The sequence below is a fragment of the Gorilla gorilla genome, chromosome 1 (assembly GCF_029281585.2).
Source record: "Gorilla gorilla gorilla isolate KB3781 chromosome 1, NHGRI_mGorGor1-v2.1_pri, whole genome shotgun sequence".
In the NCBI taxonomy this organism is placed as follows: Eukaryota; Metazoa; Chordata; class Mammalia; order Primates; family Hominidae; genus Gorilla; species Gorilla gorilla.
The window spans coordinates 93,764,940-93,773,157 of record NC_073224.2 but is presented as its reverse complement, the minus strand read 5'-3'; positions in this window follow the sequence as shown (position 1 = coordinate 93,773,157).

The window sequence follows — 8,218 nt, the reverse complement described above, 5'->3', positions numbered from 1 at the left end:
TACCAAGCCTCCCTTCAAGCAATGGCATCAGTGGAAATTCTGTGAGAAAAAGAAGAAGGGTGACTTCTGGAGAGAACTAAGTGCAGTTCATGGCATTCGATGCTCATTATGAAAAGCCATCACAAGGTGCAGCACCCTGATTTTTTCAGTGTACCCCAAAGTATTAGGCTTTTCTTTCACTGTTCTCACAGTGTTTGTCATACTTTATTGTCATAAACTTTACAGCCATGAGCACTGGCATTATTCAGGGAGTTTTTCAACATTTTCCCTAATCTCATGACCATGGCTTCCAGTATTCTTATCCATTAATCACTGTGACTCCTTCACCATACCCGCTTATCTTATTTCAAGAGGGCAACGTAAAACACATATCCAACCTCAGATGTTCATTTATGTTAATACTTAATGGCCATTCCCCTTAAAAAATCCAGAAGATATCATTCCAGCCCCCAAGGAACTCATACTCAGTAGGGGGAGGCTGACTAACATTTAAAAAATCCAGGCTGTGCGCAGTGGCTCACACCTGTAATCCTAGCACTCTGGGAGGCCAAGGCGGGAGGATTGCCTGAGCTCAGAAGTTTGAGACCAGTCTGGGAAACATGGTGAAACCCCATCTCTACTACAAAAAAAAAAAAAAAAAAAAAATTAGCCAGGTGTGGCGGCATGTGCCTGTAGTCCCAGCTACTCGGGAGGCTGAGGCAGGAGAATTCCTTGAACCCGGGAGGCGGAGGTTGCAGTGAACCAAGATCGAGTCATCACTGCACTCCAGCCTGGGTGATGGAGCGAGACTCCATCTCTTAAAAACAAAAAAAAACAAAAAACTGAAGTAATGTGGTGAGTGGAAATGGAGGCAGATACTATGTTATGTGATGGCTAGAGGACAAATTAGTTAACTTCATGTGTGCAAATGTGGAGAGGTTCAAGAAGGAGAGTGGGGGGAGGCAAAGCAGGCAGAAATGGGAGTTTGAGAAAGCAGACAGGAGAGGTGGCCGTGGGAATTGAATTTTGAAGGTTAAACAAAAACTTGTTGAAGAATACTCCAGCTAGATCTCTGTAGCTGGAGAGATACTGGTACTGCAAACAAGAGGTACGGGTACTACAAACAAGTTGAAACAGCATTGCAGATCTTCAGGAAACCACAAAAGGCCCAGCAGAGCTGGAGGGGGCTGTTTGCTGTGAGATGGAGTAGGGCGACAGGCGATCACCTGCCCCGTGTGCGTGCTGTGGCGAGAAGACTGGAATCTCTATGGGTATTAGGGGTCTCATTAAGCAGGTGAGAGAGAGATTTAGAAAGAAGAGTGGTGCTGACACACTTTAATGCTGTAACAAGGTTCCCCCAAATCAAGGGTTCTCAAAGGGTAGGCACTGGACCAGAGGCATTAGCATCATCTAGGACTTCTAGATATACCACCTCACAGCAGACTTGCTGAATCAGAAACGCCTGTGCTGGCACCCTTCAGGTGACTTCAGTGCATGTTCAGATTTGAGAGGCATTGGTCTAAATCAGTCAGCTCTTTGAAAAAGTTTAGTTGGGAAAGGCAAATAAGCAAGGCATTGGAGAGGTTAAATAGAACAAAGACCTCATTCTATTTGCTCAATTTCGGACTGAGTTACAGAATTCTGCCAGTAAGTGCTTTAAGAATAAAGCAAGAAGGCTTTATGAAGAAATGTTATTTGAACGATGGGTGCGATTTAGAAAGACAAAGTAGACAGGGAATATTTAGTAGGTAAAGCCACAGGCCAATAGACAAGTAGATATTCAACAAATAAATAAATCAACACGTTTAACAAAAGTTGATGGAACCCCTATCTCGAGCAACCCTCTATCTCAGGTGCAAGAGAAGCATAGAATAAGACATGCCTTCAAGGAAATCAACCCGTGAACAATTACTGAGACTCCTATAATTCTCTCTTGTGATTATTTATCCAGATGCAGTGGAAATTTTATGGCTATTGCCTTCATTATTCCTGGGGATAAAATAGAATTAATTTAGGCCATGGAATCTTCTTCGACTGCCTGTTCTTTCACCCAGGAGTTGTGGGGGGAGATGCGGGGTGGCAATGGAGGAGGCCCAAGCCATTCTCCATGTGAGAGTCCTTGCACGTGTGTGTTGCTATTTAGCAGCAGCTGCTGCAAAGAAAATAATTATTTTCTTGAACTGGAAACCTATTTCCTCCAGGGATTAATCATGACAAAAGTAATCTAAATCTCGTTAAGACTACTTAATGATCAATCTTTCCCTCTGTTTTCCCTGACTATAGGGAAGTGAATTGCCCCAATCCTTCTCTATCACCCCCCTGCAGCCATGCCAATGCCTTACGTCTGTCATATTCAGCCATAGGGGAAGCTTATTCTCATAGAATCAGGGGTTGATGGCATGCAGTCACTAGCTATTCTTGGTGAGACTAGTGAAGACGAGTGAAGGAAAATGTTGCATAGGTGAAATCTCATAGCCACAAATAGGTGGTTGTGAGAGTAACAATAAAAGAAAGTCATTCCCATACTCTAGTAGATGACTCATTTTCTCCTCATTTTTTTTTTTCAAGGCGTTCTCTACAATGGTTAACCTAGTACCAAAAATCTTTCTCTTTTTTCTCGGACAAATCCTGTTCAAGTTAGCATGGCATTTACTATGTCCAAGACATTGTCCAGATGCTGTGGAAAATACAAACTCTAAGTAAACGAAACAGAACCTTGTTCCTAAGAAGCTTACCATACATTAAATGTAGGGGCTTATAAACAGACTAACCATAAACTGAGGCCAAATGAAATAATTAGTAAACATAAGTATAAAGGAATATGATTAGAGAAAAAGAAAGAAATGCCTTCTAATGCTGGGAAAATCTGAAGAAGACTTCCTGGAGGAGGTAGCATTTGAGCTGGCTTTGAAGAGATAGAGAAAATTTAAATGGGGTATAAGAAAGGAGAAAGGCATTCCAATTGGAGAGAATATGGAAAAGTCACAAAATCATGCAAATCTATGTATGTATAGTTAAAGTGTAGTCGTGTGACAAGATAACAGTAGGAGGAAGTATAAAGAGAGAGATGAGGCATGGAATAGCAGTTGGGTTTTGATTGATGAAGATCTGAAATACAATGGGTTTGTACTAAACTGGGAACAAGAGAGAGTCTTTTTCTTACTATTTGCTCCTGAGAATGTAAATTATGTTTTATGTTTTTGAACTGAAATGAAGAATTTGGGCTTTAGTACAGTATTCTTTGGTCCTATAAAATTCCATTTAGTCTATGGACCTCCTTCCAGCCCAAACATCCCAGTTTCTCTCCGTAATAAAAGGTATCTGATCTCCCCCTCAAAGAGCTTAGGGGAGAAACAGCTTAGGAATGGGGGCTTCTGTATCATTTTCCTATGCCTCTTACTACAGGAAAAATACTTCTTTTTGCTTCCTAATTCACTTCAGAGACACAAACTGGTCTCCAGCTGTTGCAAAACAAGAATGTGATTCTTAGAAATGCAACCATTATAACAAAATTTTATTATGTGGCATTTGAGCAGTATCTGAACTTCCTTCTCATTTCTGTGAGCTGAGTCTCCAACCTTAGGGATTCATAGTCTCCATGTGACACTCCTTCCACGTGTACGAGGTCTGGTTGCTAAGCCACAGAGACAGCACAACCTAATGCTGTTTTCGAAAGATCAATTATTGTTTATCCACTCTTGTATCTGTGTCCTTCTAAAATATAATACAAACAGATCCTTCTCTACCAGGATCTGTATGAGGGACAATCTGTCCCTGCTGACACACCCAGAGTAACATTAAAGTTGAGAGCAACTTTACATGGCAGAGTCAAGAGTCTTTTGAACTTACTAGAGAATGTACATTGTGTGTGGACCCCAGTCTACATAAATTTGAGGGAAGCCCATGAGACAGGGTGGGTGTAATCAAATATGAATGGAGGTAGAAATCCTTAAAGGTGTTAAGATCAGAAAATACATGATGTCCTATTTTTTAAAAATATATATCATTACTTGGTAGTGGTGTTGGTGGTGGAGGTGTGTGTGTGCCAACGAATGGTGGTATAGTAAACAGACATAGAAAATTCTATTTTAGGAATGAGATCATGTCCTTTGCAGGGACATGGATGGAGCTGGAGGCCATTATCCTTAGCAAATTAACGCAGGAAAAGAAAACCAAATACCACATGTTCTCACTTATAAATGGGAGCTAAATAATGAGAACACATGGACACACAGAGGGGAGTAACACACACTAGGGTCTTTCAGAGGGTAGAAGGTGGGAGGAGGGAAAGGATCAGGAAACATAACTAATGGGAACTCGGCTTACTACATGGGTGATGAAATTAATCTGTACAACAAACCCCCATGACACAAGTTTACCTGTGTATCAAACCTGCAGTTATACCTCTGAACTTAAAAGTTAAAAAAAAAAGTGGAAAAAAATCTATTTTAGGAGGTTTTTCAAACAGTGGGTCTCAAACTTGTCTGAACATTAAAATCATCTGAGGAACTTTAATAAAGCCCTATGCCCAACCATATACTGAGAATGCCAAGTGAACACTGGTGCAGCCACTTCTGAAAAAAAGTTTGGCAATATCTACTAAAGCTGTCCCTGTGCGTCTCTGATAACTCAGCAATATCATTCCTAGGCATATGCTCAAAAGAAATGCAAACATCTGTTTTCCAAAAGACACATACTGGAATGTTCATAGCAGCACTGTTATATAGGTCAAAACTAAGCCTAATCAAATGCCCATTGCTGTAATATTAAACAGTAATGAGAATGAACTAAAACTATATACATGAATATGAGTGACTCTTAAAAACATAATGTTGAGTGAAAGAAGCCAGACACAAAAAAATGCATATTCTCTGATATTTAAGTAAAAAATTTAAAAGGTATAACTAACCAATGCTATTGGATGTCAGGATTGTGATTATCCTTGGAAGATGTAGAAACTGAAAGGAGAAAGGGAGCTTCTGAGGTGCTGGTAATGCTGTTTTCTGATTTGGGAGCTGGTTTCACAGATGTGCTCACTTTGTGACAATTCATTGAGTTGTACACTTGTGCCTTATTCACTTTTGATATGTATTATATTAACATAAAAAGTTGAAAATAATTCCAAAAAGCATTATATTGGCAACAGAATAAACACATAGACCAGTGGAACAGACTGGAGAATCCAGAAATAGGCCCACCAAATATAGTCAACTGATCTTCCACAAGTGAGCAAAGGCAATTCAGCGGAAAAAGGATAATCTATCTTTTCAAAAAATGGTGCTGGAACAACTGAAAATCCATATTCTCCCAAAAAAGCATGTAGACTCAAACCTTACACCATTCACAAAAATTAACTCAAAATGGATCATAGACCTAAATGTAAAATGCAAAACTATAACATTTCTAGAAGACAGCACAGGAGAAAATCTGGTGACCTTAGGCTTGGTGATAAATTTGTATGTACAACAGCAAATACATGATCCATGAAAGAAAAAAATTGATAAGCTGGACTTCATTAAAATTAAAATATTTTTGAGACACTGTTAAAAGAATGAAAAGACAAGAAACAGACTGAGGTAAAATAGTTGCAAAACACATATCTGATAGAGGACTTGAATCCCAAATATACAGACTTTTAAAGCTCAACAATAGAAAAGCAAACCACCCTATTAAAAAATGGGCAAAAGATCTGAACAGATATTTCACCAAAAAGAATATACAGATGGAAAATTCACATAAAAAATCTTAATCATTAGACATCATTAGGGAATTGCAAAATAAAACAACAAGGAGCTACCACTATACACCTATTAGAATGTTTAAAATTCCCCAAACCTGGCAATATTAAATATTGGGAAGGATGCAGAGGAACAGGAACTCTTATTCGTTACAGAAAAGAATGCAAAATAAGTCAGCCATTAAGAAGACAGTTTGGCAGTTTTTTACAAAGTTAAGCATAGTCTTATGCAATCAAGTGATTGTGCTCCTAAATACTGACCCAGTTGAGTTTAAAACTTAGGTCCATGCAAATTCCTGGACATAAATGTTTGTGGAAGCTTTATGTATAATCATCCCAAACTGGAAGTAATGAATATGCCTTTTAATATGTGAACGGATAAACAAACTGTGGCAAATTCATACAATGGAATATTGTTCAGCAATAAAAAGAAGTGAGCTATCAAGACATGAAAATATATGGAAGAAACTTAAAGGCACATAGCTGAGTGAAAAAAGCCAGTCTTAAAAGGCTATATACTCTATTATTCCAATTATATTACATTCTGGAAAATGGTGAATCTATAGAGATAGAAAAAAGATCAGTGGTTGCCAGGGATTTTGGAGGTGGGTGGCAGGTGACGGCAATGAATAGGTGAAGCACAGGGGATTTTTAGGGCAATAAAACTATTCTGTATGATACTGTAATATGGATACACGACATTATGCATTTGTCAAAATACATAATACTATACAACATAAAGAGTGAACTTTAAAGTAACAAAAATTTTAAAAAATATTTAAGCGGTCTAGGATCACCTAGTAGACTGTGACAAGAGAATCTAACTGTATTATAAACATATGAAGCAACCTCACTAAAGAGGCTGTGGAAAAGGTGCTAACCTAAGTGACTTTAGGAATAAATGGAGTTTGTAAGACTAAAGGCAAAACTACAGATAAGCACTTTATTCTTGTTGATAAAATTGTTTCCTGTTAAAGGTACAGGTTAAAAATTTTGATACCACTGTACATGTATACTTTGAATTAAACAATTAAGTAAATGGCCTATGGTGGGAGCCAGGTTTCTGACTGTTGGAATTGGAGGTTAAAGACAAGCAGAGTGGGGAGGCTAGAGTGATCCATATGTGAAAGAGCTCCCAATGTCCAAATATGGAATACTTTCAGCAAATTTTTTGAAAAAAACAAAAAACTAGTGAATAGAGGAAAAGAGACAAATCTGTGCAGAATTCCAAATAAATTATGCGCTGAGTTCCAAATAAATTACTCCACCAGTGAGGAGAGGAAGCATAACTCCCCATTCCTTAAGTGTGGGATGATCATATTAACATCCTTCCAAAGACAGTATGGACAGAGGGAACACATTTTACAATGGAGGAACCTGACAATCACTACTTTAGACAGGTCATCGATATCAACATCAACAGACATTTATCATGTTGACATTATACACCCTTAACAGAATGTGATGAAAATGGCACTTTACCTCTGTAATCTTCCTCTTCAAAACCCATAACTCCAGTCTCACCATGAGGAAAACATCGGACCAATTCTAGTAGAAGGGCATCCTATAATATACAAGACCAATACTTCTCAAAACTGTAAACATTGTCAAAGATAAAGAAGGTCTGAGAAACTGTCTGAGCCAAGAATAGCCTAAGAATGCATGATGACTAAATACAATGTGGTAACCTGGATGAGATCCTGGAACAAAAAAGAAAATTAAGTAAAAACTAAGAAAATTTGAATTAAGTATAAACTTCCGTCGTTAAAAACTGTGTCACCATTGGTTTGTTAATTGCAACAAATGTATCTTATATAATATATTCATAATAGGGTAAACTGTCTGAAGGGAGTGATGGTATATCTGTACCATCTGTACCATGTATAACTCTGTACTAGTAGCTTAATATTTTTAATATGTTTGGTAAATCTAAATAACTCTAAAAATACAGTTTATTAAACATAATTTTTTAAAATAAAGTGTATTAATTTAAAAAATCTCAAAACTCAGGATGTACCCTAGACAAATAAAATCTGAATTTCTGGTGTTGAGATCCAGGCACCAGTATTTTTTAAGCTCTGCAGGTGATTCCCGTGTGCAGCCATGGTTGAGAACAACTGAACTAAAATCAGTTTTGCTGCAGCAAAAGATCCCAAGACCCAGGTGATTCTTAAGTGTTTTTTGTTTTGTTTTGTTTTGTTTTGTTTTGTTTTGTTGTTGTTAGCTAACAGGGACCTTTGAAAATCCAATGAAATCTTTATATTCTCTTTACAGGGAGAAAAAAACGTATGTATGTATATCACCATATTTTGTATACATGAAGGGATCTAGAGGGCCCTGGAAGTACATCCATAGACTCCCATATTCCTCAAGTTAAAAAAAAAAATCTGCTTTGGACTATGAACACTTTGAAGTGAAGAATTATAACTTATTCATCTTTGTATCTCTAGCACATTCCCTGGCACAGTAGATGGTCAATAGCCATTTGGTGAAGACAAGGTT